Source organism: Papio anubis, chromosome 1 (assembly GCF_008728515.1).
Source record: "Papio anubis isolate 15944 chromosome 1, Panubis1.0, whole genome shotgun sequence".
Taxonomy (NCBI): domain Eukaryota; kingdom Metazoa; phylum Chordata; class Mammalia; order Primates; family Cercopithecidae; genus Papio; species Papio anubis.
In genome coordinates this window covers 62,099,163-62,122,860 of record NC_044976.1, presented here as the reverse complement: position 1 = coordinate 62,122,860, position 23,698 = coordinate 62,099,163, and the positions used below count along the sequence as shown (strand labels likewise).

The window sequence follows — 23,698 nt, the reverse complement described above, 5'->3', positions numbered from 1 at the left end:
GGAGTATCAGAATATCAGCCCAGTAAAGTAGCCAATGTGCTGGACTGCAAGGCTGAGGAATCAATTTCAAGTCCTGACTGTCATGAACTAGCTGTGGGACTCGAGAAAGTTTTTTTAACCTCGCTAGGATTCTATTTTCTCATCTAAAAAAAATGAAAGGAGTTGGGCTAAAAAGAGAACTATTTCCATATGTTAAATAATAACAGCACCACATATGTCCGATCATTCATTTCCCACAGACAGGCTTTCTCGTTTGCTCTATTTTACAAATGAGGACACTGGAAAGCCAAGTGCCAGAGATGGGACTTGGACTAGATCTTCTGACTGCAAGCTCAGGGTCCTTTGCTTTTCACCATATTGCCTACCGCCCAGATCTCACATCCTATAAGCATTTTCTTGGAAATGAGTATGCACTTATTTAGTGTCCAGAATACATGGGACACTCTCTAAAGAAAAAAAAAAAAGACCTCTTATTTGTTTTGAGCTAGTCGCAGTTTATGCAGTTTACATAGAAGGCAGCAAAATAGAATGATTAAGCGTATCGGCTTTAGGGTAATTTACTAGCTATATAACTCCTGGCAAGTTAACATCTAGTACCTACCTTGTAAGACTGCTGTGAGGTATAAATGAACAAATGCACTTAAGATGCTAAGGCCAGTGTCTGGCACACATAAGAAACCGTCATACATGCTAGCTGCTGAGACTGTCCTCTTGGATGACTCTCTTTCTTTCCTTCAGCAAATCCCAAGTCTATAATTGCAAACAATTGCATGACCACTTTGGAATATATTCCCATTTACTTCAAGCCCATGTCAAAGGAGACGGCCCTCATGATGGTCACCTCACTCACCTTTGACTTGAGATTTTGATCCCACCTGTTCTGATAAGTGTGCTATAATTGTCTCAACTAACTTTGCAGATTGGTGGTGCCAGGAGTCCTCTCTGAAGCAAAAACCCCACTAGCAAGGGCCGAGTCAGCTCTGGGATGGACAGCAGGAGTCAGCAAGGCGAGCCAGAGTCAGCTGAGGCTTGCACCGCAGGGCCCTGTGGTGTCCAAGTTACGATTTAAAGATCTTGGACCTCCTGGAAGGCACAGAGAGGAGAATGCTCCCTGGCTGACAGTGGGACTCCTCCCCAAGACTCTTCCAAGACAGAGCTGCCTGGAGGGTGACGTAAGGTATGGCATAGAGTTACAATTCCAAGCCCCTAAATCTTGTGTTCCGACCCCTCTGCTGAGCTCCACACACAGCTGGTCTTCTGGCTGTGCCTGCTCCCATCGTTGGTTCCTGCTTAAAGTGCATGTTTTCTGCTCTGCAAGTGCACTCAGTGCATCTGGGAATGCATGAAAGCTCCTGCCTCCAGCCTCTCAAGACACTAAACACATCTTACAAACATGTGTCTTTCCATTGTCAAAGAACGCAGCGTGGAATGTTTGGGACATATGGTTTAAAAGAAGCCCCAGTCAACAATACCAACTAAAAAATCACATCCTTACTGAGGTGGGGGCTCAATAAAGCATTTTTCCAGGTGGTCACAGTCTTCCATACTGGTTGAAAGCATCTAGAACCTGGTGCCACGGACTCCTGAAGTCACCAGAGGCTAAGCAAAGCCGTCTTCCTGAAACATTTATTTTATCTAAGGGAAGCAAAAATAAAAAGCTTTACCTTTACATTAAGAATATAAAATATATTTAATATAAATGTGGCTATTAATATAACAAAATTCATAGTTCAAATGAATTTTTTAGATAAGACACAAGATTTGGTAGTAAGCTTGCATTGGAGGTGTTCATTCCCCTCTACCATAAGGGGTGTTTCTACAGGAAAGCTTTAAACATGTTGGGCCTTAGTCATGGTCGGAAGTGCAAGAGAGAAGGCAGCACCACACAGAGACCAGAGTGCTGGGTGTGGGGTCCAGAGGCCTGCAGGTGGGCCCAGTTTCTGCCACCTCCTTGCTGTGTGACCTCAGCACTCCCCTGGAAGGTCCAGTGGGAAAGTTGGTCTAACAGCGATGTTAATCCTGGTCCCCTGTGCCTCCCGGGGCTGCTGTGAGAGTCAAATGAGACAATGAGTGTGAAAAGAGCCTTGGAAATGGCAGAGTATTCCACAAATGTCAGTTCTTATGATTCAGCCTTGTTGCTTTTGGAAAGCCTCTTTCATTTTATAGATGGCATGTATTCTCCCCGCCTCCCATAATCAGATCAAAAGTGTTTGCCTTTCTCTTCAGAGCGAGGAACCTCTGATCTGACACGAAGCAATGAAGTCACCAAGCTTCCTCTCACCCAGCTTTATGCCCCAGCCCTCAGAGAAGCATGCTCCCTGCCAGTCCGTGCCACCTCGTTCTGAGGGGAAGTTAGTCACCGCTGTCTGAATTTCATTATGCAGGTCTCCAGACAAGCAGAGGGGAAAAGTGCAAAGGAGCAGGTCAGCATCTGAAATGTGAGAGGGTAGCAGTCTCTGAAGTGTATGGGAATGGGAGGAAACCTAATACTGCTCCCAAGGGGAGGAGGAGCATTGCATCATGTGGAAATAATTGCAGGCGGTCAGCAGAGCTTGGGGTTTGGGGAGGCAGGATAGCCCACTGACCCACTTGCAAAAGGGCTTTGACTCTTTTCTGTTGTAAAGGGAACTTGCATGGGGACACTCTAATACACCAGCCTGGGTGTCCGCAGGGACTAGAGATTAGAGCAGGTCCTAAGAGACTAGATTCCATGGAGGTCTGCTAGCAGGTGGTTTGAACCCAAACTAGAATTCTGAAAGGAGCCCTAGAGTTGAGAGCTGGAGGGGATGGGGCCCACCAGTTAGTCAAAACTACCATTTAGTGATGCATTATTTAATACATCCTAAGTACATACTTCAGTTGATCCTCACGATAACCCTATAGGTAGGAATTATCATCTCCATTTTATGTACAAAGAAACACACTTAATGAGTTGAGCGACTTCTCTGACAGCACACAGCTAGTAGGAGGCTGAGCCAGAGTGTGAATCCAAATCTGTGCAACTGCAGATTTCCTGATTGGAAACCGTTTGATACACCCGTCTTTAAGTAGAAAGAGGAGCCATGGTGGGAATTGGGTGGAAAGTGGACCAAAGTGCAAACACAAAAGGAACAAAGGAGGAAGGTCTTGATTTCTGACATGTTGCTGACTTGCTCTGGGCTGGAGAAAACATGAGTATGGTTTCTTCTGTGTGTTTGTAATGTAAGCATTGGCCATCTTTCCCCAGTAGATAACCAGTGGCCTGACTGCAGAGTTTCTGTGGGGCTGGGTGAGAGTGGGGCAGCCACTATTAGAAGGAAATGCAAAAGCCGCATGCATAGGAAAGAGGGCATGATAGAGGGGAGCAGACTTCCAGTCAGTAATGAGATTTTCCTCTGGTGCTTTTGTCAGCTCTCTATTGCTACAATAATGCTGCATAACAAACCATCCCAATGTCTAGTGTCTAAATCATAGCCATTTACTATTTCTCATGCATCTAGGAGCTGGTTGAGCAACCGTGCTGATCCAGGATGGGCTCAAAGTATGCAGCTGAGCTTGTTATGTGACTGCCCACAGCTGGAAGGTCTGCTGGAGTTGGCTGATCTAGGATGGTCTTGGCTGGAAATATGCATCTCTGCTTCATGTCGTGTCTCATCTTCCAGCAGGCTAGTTTGGGATTGTTCTCCTAATGAAGGCAGAGGGGCAAAAGAGAATGGAAATGTTCAAGAACTCTCGATCTTAGAACTGACCAAGATGGCCAGGTGCGGTGGTTCACACCTGTAATCCCAGCACTTTGGGAGGCTGAGGCGGGTGGATCACGAGGTCAGGAGTTCAAGACCAGCCTGGCCAAGAGGGTGAAACCCCATCTTCACTAAAAGTACAAAAATTAGCCAGGCGCGGTGGCAGGCTATAATCCCAGCTACTTGGGAGACTAAGGCAGGAGAATCACTTGAACCTGAGGGATGGAGGTTGCAGTGAGCCGAGATCGCGCCACTGCACTCCAACCTGGGTGACAGAATGAGACTCCAACTCAAAAAAAAGAACCAGCCGGGCGCGGTGGCTCAAGCCTGTAATCCCAGCACTTTGGGAGGCTGAGACGGGCGGATCACGAGGTCAGGAGATCGAGACCATCCTGGCTAACATGGTGAAACCCCGTCTCTACTAAAAATTACAAAAAACTAGCCGAGCGAGGTGGCGGGCGCCTGTAGTCCCAGCTACTCGGGAGGCTGAGGCAGGAGAATGGCGTGAACCCGGGAGGCGGAGCTTGCAGTGAGCTGAGATCCGGCCACTGCACTCCAGCCCAGGCGACAGAGCGAGACTCCGTCTCAAAAAAAGCCGAGGCGGGCGGAACACAAGGTCAGGAGATCGAGACCACGGTGAAACCCCGTCTCTACTAAAAATACAAAAAATGAGCCGGGCACGGTGGCGGGCGCCTGTAGTCCCAGCTACTTGGGAGGCTGAGGCAGGAGAATGGCGTGAACCCAGGAGGCGGAGCTTGCAGTGAGCCAGGATCGCGCCACTGCACTCCAGCTTGGGCGACAGAGCGAGACTCCGTCTCAAAAAAAAAAAAAAAAAAGAACCAACCAAGAGGTCTTGGTTCAAGACCTTAGACTTGGAACTGACATACCATTACCTCTGCCACATTCGACTGGCTAAAAGTAAGTCACAAGACAGCCCAGATTCAAGGGGTAGGGAAATAGACTCCATTTCTTAATGGAGTTGCTGGCAAAGTCACAGTGCAAAGTGCTTGAAGAATTGAAGCCATTTTTTTGCAATCATTCTGACATGGAAACCCATCCCAGTCCCAAAAATAAATGAAAGGCAGTGGCATTTCCCAATATTCTGGACTATGCCCACTTCCCTACCAAAAACCCTTTGCTCACTACTGCCATTTCCCTGCCCCGATCTGTCTTATTAACACTAGACTGGGGAGGGGGAGATATAATGACTCTAGAATTGGGCAGACAAAAGAATGTGTCTGACTTCTTTTTTAGAGGTACTAAAATTCAGACTCTTTGCCCACTGACTTCATCGCTGTAGTTTTTATAACTATGAAAGTTTCATTAGCAAGTATACTTAAACTTTCTCAGTGAGCCATCCCAGCCAGGCCATACTTGTATGAGAATGCTGTCAAATTCCAGGAAACAGATGTTCATCTAATAAGATGAATTTTTACTAATACTTCCACCCCACTATTAATACTATGTTTGTGATTTGAATTTAAGACACTAAACTTCTGCAGTTTATTTCCTACAATGTGGCTGAGATCATAGGCTTCCCAGAGGTACACCTTTGAAATCCCCTACATGATACTACTGGCATGATATTTGACATTTTTATGCCAAGAAGTGACTGTTACAATGTATTGGAAAGAGCAATGGGCTTGGAATCAGAAGACTTGGCTGGTGCTGAAGTCAATAGAGCATAGTGGTCAGGCATACGCTCTGATGTCCCATTGCCTGGATTTGAATTCTGGCTCTGTCTTATGCATTATATAGCCTTGGGCAGGTTACTTAGCCTCTCCGTTTCTCAATTCCCCCATCTATTAAATGGGGATAAAAAAAACTACCAACCTCACAGGGATAACATAATTCAAATTAAAATGCTGAGAACAATGCACGCAGGAGTACATACCACCAGATCATTGTCTATAGTTATTGGCTTAACTGTTGCTGCCTGGATATCATCTGTAAAGTGGGAGCAATATTCCTTGTCAAACCTACAGCACTAACCTTACTGGAGCCTTCAACTTCAGACCTCAGGTGGGCTTTCCTGTCCCTAAAACCATCTTGGAAACAAGCCTTGGTTCAGGCTGACCCATAAGGATAGGGCATTTGGAAGGAGAGAGTGGGATCCAGTCATTCCTCTACTAGTTTTCTTCTATTTCCTTGTCTGTATCATTAATTCCATGCTAGCATACTCTTGTGTGTTCCTGCTGGGTGCTATGCTCAGTTAATCTGCACTGCTCTCAGGAAGCCAGTAGAAATACACGAACGGATTCCTTCTCACTTCCTGCCCCTTCTCTGTTTCATCAGCCATCATCTGGAAAGGCAGGACACCTACTGTAGATGACCTGTGGCCACTCTACCCTTGAAGATGCAAGAAGTCAGCTTGTTGTGTATGGCTTCCCTGCCCTTGGCGTCATTCCCTTCCAAGACTGCTCCTTTGTGTAACCCTGAGCCTGGGGAGACTGAAGAGTGCACAACCTCCCCAAGAGCTGAGAAATAATTTCTGTGCTATCTGAAAGGCAAAACATGGAGGGGCAAATGTGCCTTCAAAACACAGCAATGTGCACTTTCATTTGGGGACTGCTTCTTGGGTACTTTTACCAAGTCCTGGCAACCCTCATTAATTGATATTTCCTCAAAGTGCATGTTCTTCTCCATTTCTGCTACTCATAGCTTAGTTCTGGTCTCACCCTGATTCACCTGGAACATGCATGGCAATGGTTTCCTCCCTGCTTCATCTTCTCCTTTGATGCCAGAGAAAATTTGCTAATCAGCCATTTTTCAGTAGTTGTCCAGTACCTACAGGATAGTCAAAACCTTGCATGTGTGATCTCTTACAGGTCACCTGTGGTTTTCCTCCATCCCCATGATATGCCACTTCCTCATAAACAAGTCTCATTGCAACCAAATTGAACCCTTACCCATGCCCTTGACCCAAAATGCCCTTTCCCATGAAATGTCTCTTCCTTACTTCTATTCTTGCAAGCTTATCCTTTGAATGGCATCCCGAATGTCACCTCCTTCAGGAAGTCCCCCTAGAGCTCCCAAGGAAGGTTTGCTCTTGGACTTCACAACACTAAGTACCTACCTCCACTGGCAAACTTACCATATTTTGGTGTGGTTTTGTGTTTACATAGGCAATCCAGGTCTTAGTCCCATAGAGCTGGATAAGGTCCATTGAATCCCTATTCTATACTTTGTGAAAGTCTAAAGCCTTTCCCATGGCTTCTGTGAATTCCTCAGGGTCTATATTTTCCTGGTTTCCTGTCTTCAGCTCCTGCTTCTATGCCTACTTCCTCTAGTCTGCACAATGTTGACCCTGGTCACACCCAGGTCATTGGATAGGGGTGTGTAGACTGTGCCTTGCTCAAGGGCACCAAGCTAAGGGGGTAAGACATTCTGAAAAACCAGTCTGTGCCCTGCTCACCTTCTGCATCCATCCAGAATGGGGTCCTTTTTACTAATTTGCGCAAATGTACAGCATGGGCTAGCAGTGGTGCTGTGCCCTGCCCACATTTCCCTATACAAAACCTTCCTTATACCAAGTTTTTGTAGTACAGAAGGCTACCAAAATCCTGGGGCTGGGGGAGTTGCAGTGATGTTTCTGTTCTTAAATTTTTTTTCTTTTTTCTCTTTCAGAAAATTTGTATAAATTTAAGGGATAAATTTAAGGAGTAATTAAGCATATTTTTTTTTTACCTAGCTATATTGCATAGAGGGGAAGGAAGGGCTTTTAGTGTATCCATCACCCAAATGATGTACATTGTACCCATTAAATAATTTCCTATCATTCCTCCCTCCAACCACCCCCTCCTTGACTTTTCCAAGTCTCCATTTCCTATCATTCCACACTCTATGTTCATGTGTACATATTATTTACCTCCCACTTATAAGTGAGAATATGTGGTATTTCTCTGTTTCTGAATTGTTTCACCTAAAATAATAGCCTCCAGTTCCATCCATGTTGCTGCAAAAGACAGGATTTCATTCTTTATGACTGAATAGTATTCCATTGTGTATGTGTACCACATGTGCTTTATCCAGTCATCTGTTGATGGACACTTAAGTTGATTCCTACGTTGATTTATCTTGGCTACTATGAATAGTGATGAGATAAACATATGAGTGCAGGTATCTTTTTGGTATATATCTTTTCCTTTGGGTAGACACTCAGTAGTGAGATTGCTGGGTCAAATGGTAATTCTATTTTTTGGTTCTTTAAGAAATTTCCATACTGTTTTCCATAGAGGTCATACTAATTTACATTCTCACCAACAGTGTTTAAGTGTTCCCTTTTCTCTGCATACTCACCAACATCTGTTATTTTTTGACTTTTTAATAATAGACAGTCTAACTGGTGTTACAATGACATCTCAATGTAGTTTTAATTTGCATTTCTCTGATGATTGGTGATATTGAGCATTTTTTTTTCATATGCTTCTTGGCCATTTGTATGTCTTCTTTTGAAAAATGTCTATTCATGTCCTTTGCCCACTTTTTAATACAATCATTTGCTTTTCTATTGTTGAGTTGTTTGAGTTCGTTGTAAATTCTGGATATTAGTTCCCTGTCAGATGCATAGTTGGCAAATATTTTCTGCCAATATGCAAGTTATCTGTTCGCTCTGTTGATTATTTCTTTTGCTGTGCAGAACTTTCTCACTTTAATTAAATCCCATTTGTCTATTTTTGGTTTCGTTACTTGTGTTTTTGAGGTCTTAGTCATAAATTCTTTGCCTAGATCAATGTCCATAAGAGTTTTCCCTGGGTTTTCTTCTAGTATTTTTATAGTTTCAGGTCTGACATTTGAATCTTCAGTCCATTTTGAGTTGATTTCCGTGTACAGTGAGAGATATGAGTCCAGTTTCATTATTCTGCATATGGCAATCCAATTCTCCCTACACCATCTATTGAAAAGGGTATTCTTTCCTTAGTGGATGTTCTTGTCAGCCTTGTTAAAGACCAATTGGCTGCAGATATGTGGCTTAATTTCTGCATTGTCTACTCTGTTCCATTGACCTATGTGTCTATTCTTATACCAGTACCATGCTGTTTTGGTTACTATAGCCTTATAATATAATTTGAAGTCTGATAATGTGATGCATTTAGCATTGTCCTTTTTGCTTAGGATTGCTTTGGCTATTCAGGCTGTTTTTTGGTTCTATATGAATTTGAGAATGCTTTTTCTAATTCTGTGAAAAATAACATTGATAGTTTGATAGGAATTGCATTGAATCTGTGGATTCCTTTAGGTAGTGGGGTCATTTTTAACAATATTGATTCTTCTGATCAATGAGCATGGGATATTTTTTCCATTTGTTTGTGTCATTTGCAATTTTTTTCATCAGTGTTTTGTAGTTTTCATAATAGAGATCTTTCACCTCTTTGGTTAGACACATTCCTAGGTATCAAATATTTTTTAGTCTCCTCTTCATCAGGGAAATTTTTAGTGCCATTTAGTCCTTCAAATCTCAAACTGTACACCAGGTTACTGGTGCCTTTCATCCCTCCTGTTTTTACTCTACTCCTTTTCTCTTCCCTTCCCTTCCCTCCCTCTCTCCCTCCTCCCCCTCCCCTGTCCCCTTCCTCCTCCTCCTTTTCTTCTTTTCCTTCTTCTTCTTCTCTTTCTCTTCTTCTTCTTGTTCCTCCTCCTCCCCTTCTTTCCTCTTCCTCTTCTTCCTGAAACCTCATAAACCAGTTTCTGCTAGCTTCTGCAGCTTCCTCAGTTTTTTCACTGTTCATAGAATGAAAGAGAGTTAGGACTTTGCTCTGGATTAGGCTTTAGCTTAAGGGATGGTTGTGGCTGGTTGTTCTATCCAGACCACTCAAACTTTCTCCATATCAGTAATAAGGTTGTTCTGCTTTCTTATCATTTGTGTGTTCCTTGGAGTCAAACTTTTTTCTTCAAGAACTTTTTCTTTGCATCCACAATGTCACTATTGAGCACAAGAGGCCTAGCTTTTGACCTATCTCAGCTTTCAACATGCCTTCCTCATTAAACTTAATTATTTATAGTTTTTTAAAGTGAGAGACTTGTGATTCTTCCTATCACTTGAACTCTTGGAGACCACTGTAGGACTATTAATTGACCTAATTTTAGTATTGCTGTTTCTCAAGGAATAGGGAACCCCAAGGAGAGGGAGAGATATGGGAGAATAGTGGGTCTTTGGAGCAGTCAGAACACACACATTTGGCCAGGTGGAGTGGCTCACACCCATAATCCCACACTTCCATCAATCATCCTCCCCACAGGAAGACCAAATTTAATATCTACACAAAAAAAACAGAAGAACTGAAAATCAAGTGAGCAATCACAGTACCTAATTTTACGTATAGATTCCAGAAAAAGATCACGAAGAGGGCAGGAAAGACAATCTTGAATTGCCAACACCACCCCTCCTCAATCCTCCAGCAGTGGCTGCGGGGCATGGAAAGAGAATCTGTGCACTTGAGGGAGGGAGAGCACAGTGATTGTGGAACTTTGCATTGGAACTCAGTGCTGCCAACACTGGGCAGAACAACATCCATGGAGGGAGCATTTAGACAAGTTCTAGCCAGAGGGAAATCATACATCCAGAAATGGGAACTTGAGTTTCAGCATGCCTTACCACCACAGGCTAAAGTGCTCTGGGGTTCTAAGTAAATTTGAAAGGCAGTCTAGGCCACAAAGACTGCAACTCCTGGGCAAGTCCTAATGCTGTGCTGGGGTCAGAGCCAGTGGAGTTGGGGGTATGCAACCTAATGAGACACAAGCCAAAGCAGCTAAGAGAGCGCTTGCACCACCCCTCTCCAATCACAGGCAGCATAGCTTGTAGCTCTGAAAAAGACCCCTCCTTCCACTTGAGGAGAGGAGAAGGAAGATTAAAGAGGACTTTGTCTTGCAATTTGGGTACCAGGTTGGCAACAGTAAGATAGGGCACCAGGCAGAGTCCCAAGACTCCCATTCCAGAATCTATCTCCTGGGCAACCTAGACACATCCTGGACCAGAAGGGAACCCAGTGCCTTGAAGGGAAGGACTCAGTCCTGGCAGGATTCATCACCTGCTGACTAAAGAGCTCTTAAGCCCTTAACAAACAGCAGTGATACCAAAGTAGTACAACACACATATTGGGTGAGACTCTGAGACACGGTGGTTTCAGGTGTGACCCAGCACATTCACAGCTGTGGTGACTATGAAGAGGGACTCCTGCTTGAGAAAAGCAGACAGAAGAGTAAAGCGGACTTTTTCTTGCAGCTTAAACACCAGCTCAGCCATAGTGGAGTAGAGCACCAAGCAGGCTCTTGGGATCCCCAGCTCTGGGCCTTGGTTTTGGATGGCATTTCTGGACCTGCCCTGGGAAGAGGGGAGCCCACTTCTCTGAAGGGTGAGTCCCAGGCCTGGCAGCATTCACCACAAGCTGACTGGAGAGCCCTGGGGCCTTCAGTGAACACTGGCAGTAGCCTGATAGTACTTCCCACTAGCCTGTGATGATGACAGGCACAGGCAGAGACTCTTCTGCCTGGGAAAAGGGAAGGGAAGAGTGGAAGGACTTTGTCTTGTGGCTTGGGTGCCAGCTCAGCTGCAGTAGAATAAAGGTAGTTTCTAGGGTTTTTAGCTCCACGCTTTGGCTCCTGGATGGCATCTCTGGACCCGCCTGGGGCCTAGGGGAACTTGTTGCCCTGTAGGGAAGGACACAAGCCTGACTTGCTTTGCTATCTGCTGATTATAGAGCCCTAGGTCCTTGAGAGAACATAGGCGGTAGCCAGGTAGTTTTACAGTGGGCCTTCAGTGAGATACAGCGCCATGCTAGCTTCAGGCCTGAACCAGTGCAATCCCAGTGGTAGTGGCCACAGAGGTGCTTGTGTCATCCCTTCCCCAGCTCCAGAGAGCTTAGCACAGACAGAGAGACTTTGTTTGTTTGACAGAAAGTAAGGGAAGAGAAGAGTCTCTGCCTGGTAATCCAGAGAATTCTTTCAGACCTTATTCAAGACCTCCAAGGTGGTACCTCTACAAGTCTTCAAGAAACACAGTGTTACTGGGCTTGGGGTGCCCCCTAATGCAGGTAAAGCTGCAGTGGCCAAAAACTCAAATCACAACACCCAAGTGCCCTTGTGTACCTGGAAAACCTTCCCAAAAGAACAAGTATAAACAAGCCCAGACTGTGAAGACTACCATAAATACTTAACTCTTCCATGCCCAGACACTGAAGAACATCCACGAGCATCAAGGCCATACAGGAAAACATGACCTCAACAAACGAACTAAATAAGGCACCAGGGGCCAATTCCAGAGAGAGAGAATTTACTGTTTTGAGGAAACTCAAAGAAATCCAAGATAACACAGAGAAGGAATTCAGGTTCCTATCAGATACATTTAACAAAGAAATTAAAACAATTAAAAAGAATCAAACAGAAATTCTGGAGTTAAAAAAATGTAGTCAACATACTGAAGAATGCATCAGGGTCTCTTATTAGCAGAATTAATCAAGCAGAAAAAAGAATTAGGATGAAGGATACAAAGTATTGACCCTGGGTGTGTCTGTGAGGGTGTTGCTAGAGGAGATTAACATTTGAGTCAGTGGACTGGGAGAGGCAGACCCACCCTCAATCTGGGTGGGCAACATGTCAAAACCCTGTCTCTACCAAAAATACAAAAAAGAAAAAATTAGTTAGGCATGGTGGCATGCACCTGTAGTCCTAACTAATCAGGAGGCTGAGGTGGGAGGACAGTTTGAGCCCAAGAGGTTGAGGCTGCAGTGAACCAAGATCAAGCTACTGCATACCAGCCTGGGCGTGACAGACTGGGACTCTGCCTTTAAAAAAAAAAAAAGAAAGAAAGAAAGAAAAACTTCAAATAAGCAATCTAATGATGCATCTTAAAGAAGTAGAAAAGCAAGAGCAAACCAAACCCAAAGTTAGTAGAACAAAAGAAATAATAAAAATCAAAGCAGGGCCAGGCATGGTGGCTCATGCCTGTAATCCCAGCACTTTGGGAGGCCAAGGCGGGCAGATCACAAGGTCAAGAGATCGAGACCATCCTGGCCAATGTGGTGAAACCCCATCTCTATTAAAGGTACAAAAATTAGCTGGACGTGGTGGCGCACGCCTGTAGTCCCAGCTACTGAGGAGGCTGAGGCAGGAGAATTGCTTGAACCTGCGAGGCGGAGGTTGCAGTGAGCCGAGATCACATCACTGCACTCCAGTCCAGGCAACAGAGTGAGTCTCCAACTCAAAAATAAAAATAAAAATATAAAATAAAAGCAAAAATAAATAAAACTGAAATGAAGAAAACAAGACAAAAATCAACAAAACAAAAAGTTGTTTTTTAAAAAAGATAGAGAATTGATAAACCTTTAGCCAGACTAAGAAAAAGAGAGAGAAGACCCTAATAAATAAAATCAGAGATGAAAATGGAGATATTACAACCGATACTACAGAAATTCAAAGGATTTTTAGAGGTCACTATGAGCGACTATATGGCAATAAATGGGAAAACCTAAAATTCACCCTGATGTGATAGTTACACATTGTATCCTGTATGAAAACATCTCATGTAACTCATAAGTATATACACCTACTGTGTATCCATAAAAAATGTTTAAAATAAAATAAAAATAAAGTGAAGCTTAATAAAATGAGGTGTGCCTATACCTATCTCCTGGAATTGCTGTAGGGATTATTTGAAATGAAGCATGTAGTGTACTAAGGACAGCATCTAGCATATTTCTAATTGAGTATTAGTGAGTGTTTAACTCCATAAAAATAGACATTGTTATAATTCCAAGTGATCATTGCTCAGAAGAATCATCAAGTTTAATAGAAACTCCTTGAAAATCAATGTTCAGAGAGAGAATAATTCAAAGAGACCTCTAATAATTTTCAGCTCAGTAAAAAGAAAAAAAAAAAATGCCTGGATACACACTTTAGTTGTTGGGATATGGACAAACATCTTCACGTCTCACCCTGAAGAGTCCACGGAGCTGCCATGTGAGAAACAGCTTCATTGTTACATTGTGGAGTATCTGCTAAGAGGAATTTTGGGTTAAGCCTCATATTTGAAACCACCGTTGGTTTTGTATGACCCTGGCAGCTTAATCCAATGACCTGTATCTCCCAATTGGCATCATAAGGGTCCCTCTTTGTGCCTAAGTTTCATTGCTGCAGAGGATGAACACCCATCGACTTGGTGTTTCAACATGCCAGGGTCAGACATCTTCCCCAGGTGCCTTGGAAAAGTGTGTCTCTCTCGGTCAGCTGCCCTAAGAAATCTCATTGCATGTCTCTTCTTTGGGCCTCAAACATCTTTCCCATTCTAACATTTTAGACTCTTTAAAAACGTTTTCTTCTGAAAAAAATTCTTCCTGACATTGAATTAATGCCTTGAAAGGGGTTTCAGTAAGGTATAATTTCTTATGTGCACCCACTGAGGGAAAGTAATGTTTTGGAAATATAATGAACCTGAGAAGCTTCCCCATTCATAGAATTATAGCAAACTTTAAATAAGGTAAATGTCTGAACTGAGGGAAATCTTCAGAATGAAGTGTCACAGTCCTCCCTCTGGGTGGAAATAAAAAACCGAGGCTCCCCTTCACCCTGGGCTTCCCGTGGTGAAATTGTTGTCATATACCCCATATTTGAAGTGAAACCACCTTCAAATACCCTTCAAACTGGATGAAATTTATCCAGCTGTTTTCACATGTTGTGGAGCCAAGGAAACAGAGAGAAACTGAGTTATGGTTATGTAACTTCTGCTGCTGCTGAATAATGAGCCAGTGGACATATGAGATTGTCAGCCTGGCTTAAAGGCCCTGAGCAGTGGCGGACAGTACCCACCCTCGGCAAGCCTTCAGCAAATGCTGCCGTTACGTGAAAGACCCAGAGTGCAAATGCACATACGCCCCATCATTATCTCCATCAAAAACAAGTGAGGAGACACAGGTAAAGTAAAAAGACTGCTGGAAAATACACCCAATGTCAGTCATAGTTGCAGCTGGGCACAGGGATTCTTTCTCTTACTGCTTTTCAATATTTTCTCATTTTTCTTGAATAAACAAGTATTATGTTCATCATGAAAACAGCACAGGGTGTTACTCAATTTTGAAAGATATTTTTAAGAAGCTCTACTTTGTCTACTCTCCATCTTTACAAATCAAATACTTTCCAGATCTCTGAAATGTTCTGTGAGAAGGGACATGAGGAAGATTTTTGAAAACTGACAGGGAATCATCCTCTGGCAATAAGGCTAATTTTCTTTCCTTCTTTTTCTTTTTTTTTTTCCCTGTCTTTCTCCCTCTCCCGCTTTTCTTTCTGTCTTCTTTCTTTTTTAGGGGGGTGGAGGGGTGGGACAAATGGGGCTAAATCAATGATTTACAGCTGTGAGAGTTGCCGCATTTATTTCTTTAATTACTTTTTCTACCAACATTTTCTATTGCCAAAGCTTCCTGTGCAAAATGAAAACATACAAACATTCAGAAGTTGTTATTATTTTTGCAAGCAACACAAAAATTAATTTCTCCTAAAAGCAACCAGACCATGTGGGTCAATTTTTTTAAGTTCCTCTTTTACACTTGGATATTTAGTAGCCAAAAACTGCTAGAATTCTCTTTACAGAATCCAAGCAATGTTAAAGGCATTGACCTCTGTTAAACTCCTGACCAGCCCAACTAGTGAATAAAGTAAACAAAAATCCCACAACTAAAGCTTGATTTTATGCTCCAGCTGTGGGACAGGATGTGGATATTTTAAAACAAACAAGCCAACAACAAAATGCAACCACCGCTACCAATTCCCAAGCGCCAGGGTGTGGTCCCAATTCCTCAGAGCAGCACACGTCCTTCTTTCCCCAAGTACTCCTGCAGTAAATCCTTGATTGAAACATGACTCAGAACTCCTTGACGACGGAGCTGAGCTGGAATTCCCCTGGCGTTAATGAAAAGCTCTGACTCAGGTAGTCTCTGTGGACAGACTTAGCACAGGTTGGTACAGCGGTTGACAATCTGCACTGAGGAGAAGATTACTGTTCTCCTGTGATAGGCGCAGTCCTGACATTTTGTAGAGAAAGGAGGGAAGGGAATCTTCTCACATATTTCATCTCATTTCATCTGCACAACAACCCTATGAGGTGAGGATTATTGTTCCCATTTTACAGATGAGGAAACTGAGGCCTCAAGAAGCAAAGTGACTTGAATGAGAATTACCCAAAAAGTTAGTGACAGAGCCAGAAGTAAATCCAGATCCCCATAACCATTGCCCAGTAAGAGAGGAATGGAAATTCCCTGGTATGAAGGATGCATTCCAGGAATCTTGATTAGGAATTCAGGATTCATTCTATAAATCTCTATTAGGAATTCTCAGACACGATGTTTTTCTTTTCTTTTCTTCTTCTTCATTTTTTAAAATTTATTTATTTATTTATTTATTTGTTTATTTATTTATTTTGAGACAGGATCTGGCTCTATCACCCAGGGTGGAATGCAGTGGCTCCACCATGGCTCACTGCAGCCTCAACTTCCCGGGTTCAAGCAATCCTCCCCACTCAGCCTCCCAAGTAGCTAGGACTACAGGCATACACCATTACACCTGGCTAATTTGTTTTTGTATTTTTTGTAGAGACTGGGTTTCACCATGTTGTCTAGGCTGGTCTCGAACTCTTGAAGTCAAACGATCCACCCACCTTGGCCTCCCAAAGTGCTAGGATTACAGAAATGAGCCACGGCTCCCGGCCTTGTTCTTTATCCAAAAGTTCAAGCATCTTAACCTGACCCTTTGTCAAAGAGGGTTTCTGAAAAGTTTGAGGAAAGGTGGAGGGCCAGGTGCAGTGGCTCATGCCTATAATCCAAGCATTTTGGGAGGCTGAGGCAGGAGAATCCCTCCAGCCCAGGAGTTCGAGACCAGCCTGGGCAACATAATGAGGCTCCATCTCTACAAAAAATAAAAATAAATTAGCTGGGCGTGGTAGTGCATGTCTGTAGTCCCAGCTACTTGGAAGGCTGAGTGGGGAGAACCGCTTAAGCCCGGTAAAGGCTGCAGTGAGCTGTGATGGTGCCACTGTACTCCAGCCTGGGTGGCAGAGCTAGATCCTGTCTCAAAACGAAAAGGAAAGAAAAGCAGAAAGAAAAGGTGGAGTTATTTTTAAAATGGCACTTCTGCTGACAGTGTGCCTTATGTAGCCTGTCACCATAGCAACCGTAACTTTCCTGTAGAGTTGGCGACTAGGTCTCAGGAGATGAGGAAGGTGCTTCTATTTTGTCTCTGAATCTTGTCACCCGATAGCACAGGAGCCAGCTCTTCTGGCCTAATCCTCAAATGGCCACAGCAACCTTAGCAGGCTTCACTTTAGCCTAGGGGGTTATGGGGTTGGAAGACAATGGGTAAATATTTTAGGATGAACTCCTCATAAAAGAACAGGGAGGCCTGGGAGTGAGTTTCCCCCAATCTAATCTGTTCTTGGTTGGACAACAATCTTTAGGACTGTGCTAGTTCACAGTAAAGGGACAGACTGTTTACTGCCAACTTTAGGTTGCAATGCGGTGTTAAAATAAGGAGAAAATGCTTTTTGGAAAAAATATATACCATGAGGAAATTTTTTTTCAGAATTAGCAGTACATTATAAGGCACCCAGATGATGTGTCTATCCTAAAGCCCCTTAACCACTATAAAACCTTGCCGCTCTAGAATCTCGGCAGGATTTTAGACGAGCCACTAGTTTAGGGAGGAAGAAGGTCAGCATGTGTTCACTTGGAGTAGAGATAGATTTCCTTCTTTTTGAAGAGGAAGAGCAGAGGTGGAAATACATGACCTGAAATAGATGTAAAAATGTGTCCCCTCAACAGGCCTTGGTTCCCACAGCTGAACTGCTGATGCTGCAAGCAGGCCTGTGCTTCATATGAAAATGACCACTTAATTTTGGCTCTAATTTCCTTTTGGTCATAATTACCTGTTATTATAATAATCTTATTACCACAATACAAAACTCCAGACGCTAGAGAAGATGTAAAAAATCACCACTAATCCTACCACCAACCAATAACAACGTTTTAGAGGAACTTTTTTCCTTCAAGTCTTTTTCCCTGTCTGAGCTTCATTCAGCCATTCAATAAATATTTATTGAGCAGCAACTACAGGTCAGACACCGTGCTCTTTTCCACTGTGGTAGTCATTGTGGTAGACACAATCTTTTCTCCATTTTCACCAAATAGTATGAACAGCTTATATTTCCAGCATTAGAAAAGATAAAGACAACTGAAAAACACCCAAAATTAAACTCTGTTCTTGAGGCCAGAGGTGATGCCCCCGGGGCCTCTTGGGATATCCTGGAGGCAGGAGGTAGTGCAGGTTCTGATGTCTGGAGGTTTCATGTTCATTTCTGCTGGGGAGAGCAGGCCGCTTTAACTGCTTGAAGAGCAGTGCTGGTCACTCATCTCTGGGCAGCTCCATGGCCCCAGTCACACACAAGCCCTCTCAACAGGAGAAGCATCCTCATCTGATAGGAGCAGGCCTTTCCACACCACACACCCCACACCTACTCTTACCTTCGCTGACCTGAGGCTTGGGCAGGCTGGAGGTCTTAGTCACTTTGTCACAAAAAAGAGCACAAAACCTCTAGATAGTCCATCGTGCCCTTGCTCCCTTGGAAAAACCAAGCTACCAGCCCCTGCTTGCCAGTGTTGCACCTGTGACAGTCAGCCTGAGGCTTCACTGTCTGAGTCCCTGGCCCCCTGCCCTGCCCACACAGGGATGTAAATACAAAACCACCACATCTTGGGAATCTGACACCTAGCCTGGGGTTCCCAGTGTCTCTGCCCTACCTCCTAGGAACGCCAGCGCTTTCCTCTCCTGCTTGCCTCCACCCCCTCACTCTCTGCCCTCCCCTACCGCAGGGCCTAAGCTGCTCTCCTCACAGGTTCACTGGTGCCCCCTATCCAAGCCTCTCAAGGGAGCTTGAGCTGATAGAAGATGGAGAAATGGGTCCAGTAGACCGTTGGAGGCCTTCTCATCATGCTAGGGAGCTTGCTGAAGAGGAGGCCCCAAAGAAATGTGGGGTGTTCACTTCTGTGTTCGTCCATTTTGCATTGCTATGAAGTAATTCCTGAGACTGGGTAACATAAAGAAAAGAGGTTTATTTGGCTCACAGTTCTGCAGGCTGTACTAGCATGGCACCGGCATCTGCTCAGCTTCTGGTGAGGCCTCAGGAAGCTTTTACTCATGGCAGAAAGCAAGGGGGGAGTAGGCATGGAATATGGTAGGACAGGAAGCAAGAGAGAGTGGGAAGGCCCCAGACTCTACTTTTTATACATTTATTTTTTGAGAGAAGATCTTGTTCTATCACCCAGGCTGGAGTGCAGTGGTACAACCATGGCTCACTGCAGCCTCAACCTCCTGGGCTCAAGTGAGCCTCCTACCTCAGCCTCCCAAGTAGCTAGGACTGCAGGCACATACATCATACTTGAGAAAATATTTATTCTTTGTAGAGATGGGGTTTTGCCACATTGCCCAGGCTGGTCTTGAATTCCTGGGCTCAAGCAATCCTCCCTACTTGGCTTCTCAAAGTGCTGGGATTATAGGTGTGAGCCACTGCACCTGGTCACAGACTCTTTTTAATAATGAGATCTCACGGTAACTAATAGAGTGAGAACTCACTCATTACCCAAGGACCTCACCAAGATGTTCATGAGGGACCTTCTCCATGACCCAAACACCTCCAATCAGGCCCCACCTCCAATACTGGGGATCACACTTCAGCATGAGATTTACAGAGGACACACATCCAAACCATATCCACCTCCCTCCCCATTCACTACTCACCACAACTCCTGCCACCATCCTTGTTCTTGGAGTGAGCAGCACAGGTGGAGACTGAAAAAAATAATCATATTAATAACAATAACAGTAAAAATTTCCTGATGACAACAATGAGCCAGGAACAGTTCTAGGTTCTTCATGCATATCAGCTCATTCATTTAATCCTTGGAATACATTGGTTATCATCCCCATTTTATATGTGAAAAAAAGTTAGCCTTAGAGGGATTATATGACTTTCCCAAGGTCACACAGCTACTAAGTGGAAGAAGTGATTTGTAGTCCCTAAGTCTCACTCCAGAGCAAGGTTCCCAATTGCCATCCTATACCACCTCCTGTTCCATTTACTCAGTACCAACTATGTGCCAGGCCTTATGCTGGGTCCTTTGTATGGGTGTATTAGTCCATTCTCCATGCTGCTATACAGACATATCTGAGACTGGGTAATTGATAAAGGAAAGAGGTTTAATGGACTCACAGTTCCACATGGCTGGGAAGGCCTCACAATCATGGCAGAAGGTGAAAGAGGAGCAAAGGCACGTCTTACATGGCATCAGGCAAGAGAGCGTGTGTAGGGGACCAACCCCTTATAAAACCGTCAGATCTCATGAGACTTATTCACTGTTATGAGAACAGCCTGGGAAAGCCCAGCCCCATGATTTAATTACCTCCCACTAGGTTCCTCCCATGACACATGGGGACTATGGGAGCTGAAATTTAAGATGAGATTTCAGTGGGGACACAGCCAAACCATATCAATGGGTTTCTCTAATCTCAAAACAATCCTGCAAAGGAGGCAGTATCTCATAGTAGTAAGCAACCTTTAGGATTCAAATGGACTTTACCTAAAATCTTTTAAATTCAATTAAAGCAATCACCTCTAGTTTTGTGCCCTCCCCAAAACTCCTGACTAACATCGATTTGAGAGTGGGAGAGACCCATGTTAAAATCCCAGCCCTTGTTGGCATGGTCATGCAGGCCTGTGGTCCCAGCTACTTGGGAGGCTGAGACAGGAAGATGGTTTCAACCCAGGAGTTCAAGGCTGCAGTGACCTATGATTATGCCACTACACTCCAGCCTGGGTAACAAAATGAGACTCTGTCTCTAAAAAGAAAATAAGAAAAAAAATCGCAGCTCTTACACATAACAGCTTTGTGATCTTAAGCCTCCATTTCTTCATATATAAAATGGAGGTAATAACATCTCCCTAACAGAATTGCTGGGGGGTGGGATTAGTTAAGTGAGAAAATGCAGGGAAAATACAAAATACTGGTATTGGTGTCCAAAAAAATAGCAATAGTATTAGTAATAAACAATAACTATGAGAACCATGACACATGCACTCAGGGTTTCTTAGCTCCAAATTCCAGAATCTTTTCCACTTTGCAAAGCACATTGCACTTCTGAGTCTGCGACAAATGTCCCAGCGGTATAACCAAGGTTCTTACTTGAGTGACAGAAAATCCTATATTTTTTGAAACACTTGTTTGCTTTTATAGGGCATGCCTGTAGTGCTGAGAAATATGACCTTTTCTAACTTTTTATAAAGGATACACTTCTCTGCAGCCCCCTCATCACAACTTTGCTGCAAAAGTTCAGCAAGTTGGGCTCATGGGATGTCAGAAATAAATTTAGCAGTACTTAATCCAATACCCTTCATTCTACAAGGGAAACAACATGATATGATTTTGCCCTTTGACAACTTGTTTTGAGCACTTTGAATCATATTGCCCAATCAAAAAGTGAGGATAATATGCCTACTCCACTTACCTGAATGATATACTTCCTATGCTAAAGAAACGGGAGTATTCAATAATACTTGCTAAAGCACAGTAAGGAAGACTTTATTCGTGATCATTGCAATAGGTACAGGGAGCACTGTAATGGGATTTTGCACAGTGGGAGAGAGATTCGGTTTAACGCTGAATATAACATGGGCAAGTGTGAATTTATAGCCAAGAAGCAGGATGGGAGTGGGTGGATGGAAAATTACTAAGAAATTAGTAAGGAGAATTCTGGCTAAACTGACTATTATTGCTTGGATCTATGTTCCCACCAAATCTCATGTCGAATTGTAATCCCCAACATTGGAGGTGGGGTCTGGTGGGAGGTGATTGGCTCATGGGGTGGTCCTTCATGAATAGTTTAGCACCATCCTGTTGGTTTGGTGCTGTTCTTGGGATAGTGAGTGAGTGATCACAAGACCTGGTTGCTTAAAAATGTGTGGCACCTCTTCCCCTCCCTCTCTTTCCTTCTGCTCTAGCCATGTGATATGCTGGCTCCCATTTTAGCTTCTGCCATAATTGTAAGTTTTCTGAGGCCTTCTCAGAAAAACAAGCAGATGCCAGTATCATGCTTCCTGTACAGCCTGCAGAACTGTAAGCCAATTAAACCTCTTTTCTTTAAAAATACCCCATTCTCAGGTACTTGTATATAGTAGTGCAAGAACTGACCAAAACACAGACCTAACAGGATTCTTGCTGAAGGCAGGCCAGGGTGTTCTGAGGTCACCTGGGGGATGGTGGAGGATGAGAAACCTGATCATATACAAAGGGTGGGGCATTCTTGCTAAAATGACTTAGCAGGGTATTTGTTAAAACTGGATTTTGTAAGGAAGTGTACAGATGGGCCTAGAAAAAGTTTCAGGAGCACGATTAAAGTCTCATTAAGCAAATAATTTTTTGTCACCTAACACTTCTCCTTTCTCTCTTCCTCAATTTCCCATAAAACAAAAAAGGCCATTTCTTTTTTTTTTTTTTTTTTTTTTTTTGAGACAGAGTCTCACTCTGCTGCTCAGACTGCAGTGCAGTGGTGCAATCTTGGCTCATTGCAACCTCCACCTTCCTGGGTGAAGTGATTCTTCTGCCTCAGCCTCCTTGAGTAGCTGGGATTACAGATGCCCACGACCACACCCAGCTAATTCATAAATAAGGCCATTTCTGCTGTGGCAGTATCTCAGGAGGAAAGCAAAATGGTTGACGCTGCACACAAATTCCAGGGATATTTGCATTGGAAAGGAAGTGTAAAATTTTCAAAAGTTTCAGCATGCTGGGAGCATTTTGAATCATGGGCAGTGGCAATGGCAAGAGTAACTTTCTTTGCGTTGCATCTGACCCTACTTACAAATAAAGTTCTTCTGGCAAGCTCCTAATTGTAGTACAAAAAGTACAGAGCCTTGAATCAGCAAATCCGCCTGAAAGTTAATCTTGTCAACCACTATCTCTTTGACTCTGGAGTTAATTGATTCCTCTGAGCCTTAGTTTTCCTATCTGTAAAACAGGGGAAAATAATACCCAATTGTTCATTCTGTTGTGAGGACCAAAGTAAATAATAGACGTGAAAGCATTTTGAAAACCCTGGATAGCTACAGAGATGCAAGATGTTGTTGTGGATAGTAATAATTAAAATCTAAATTGTCACTCTAAACCATAAGACTAACAGCAACCTCACTTCCCGTTTAATTCCTGGTAAAAAGCATTTTCCAGAATGACATCCAGCTTTCATCTGTGGTTGCATAGTTTACTGGTAAGTACTTGTGTACGGGTGGCAAGCAAAGTTCCCAGATGTGTCTAAGCCAATAGTCACACCAGAGACACATCATTTCAGGGTATGATTCCTTCTCTCTGAAAAACAGGAAAAAGGGTTTTAAGAAGTGGCACACACTTGGCCTGTTTAAGGGCAGCAAGGAAGCCAGTATGGTGAGCCAAGTGAGCGAGGGAAAAGGCGGTAGGAAATGAGATGAGAGATGCAGGAAGAGCCAAGCGCCCGTCAGGTCATCAAGAGGAATTTGGATTTTCCTCCAAGAGGGAAGAAACTGACTGGCTTTGAGCAGAGAATGAGATAATCTAACTCGAGTTTTTACCAGATCATTTTGGGGCAAGAGTACAAGCAAGGGGCCAGGGAGAAGACTGTTGCCATAAACCTGACAAGAGGCATGGTGGCTTGTACCAGGGTGTTAGCAGTGTAGGCCATGAGATGTGACTAAGCTCCGAATATGAGCAAGGGTGTGTAGGAGAGAACGGTGTCAAAGGTCATCTAGGAACTGTGGCTTGAGCAACTGGAGAGAAGATAGTGGAGCAGGGCTTAGGGAGACCAGGAGTTCTGCTTGCAGTTTTGTTTTGCTTTTAAAATAGCTGAAAGAATTAAACTTTTGAGTTTCATTAATACATTTTTCTATATGCAATTTTTTTAAATTTAGGCACACCTAAAGCACA

General features: G+C 43.6%; 2 long non-coding RNA genes across 2 annotated transcripts in view; one reads left to right on the top strand and one right to left on the bottom strand.

Moving 5' to 3' along the window:
• LOC103885708 overlaps positions 1 to 3,687 on the top strand; it is a 20,952-nt gene extending 17,265 nt beyond the window's left edge. The window contains exons 3-5 of the long non-coding RNA XR_002523850.2: positions 920 to 1,177; positions 2,385 to 2,423; positions 3,480 to 3,687. This is a non-coding gene — a long non-coding RNA (uncharacterized LOC103885708). The remainder of the gene's footprint in view (positions 1 to 919; positions 1,178 to 2,384; positions 2,424 to 3,479) is intronic.
• On the bottom strand, positions 3,565 to 23,698 carry LOC110743965. The gene is made up of 3 exons (XR_002523854.2): positions 22,608 to 23,698; positions 19,491 to 19,541; positions 3,565 to 3,664 (listed from the first exon to the last, which is right to left on the bottom strand). It is a non-coding gene; the product is annotated as an uncharacterized LOC110743965 (long non-coding RNA).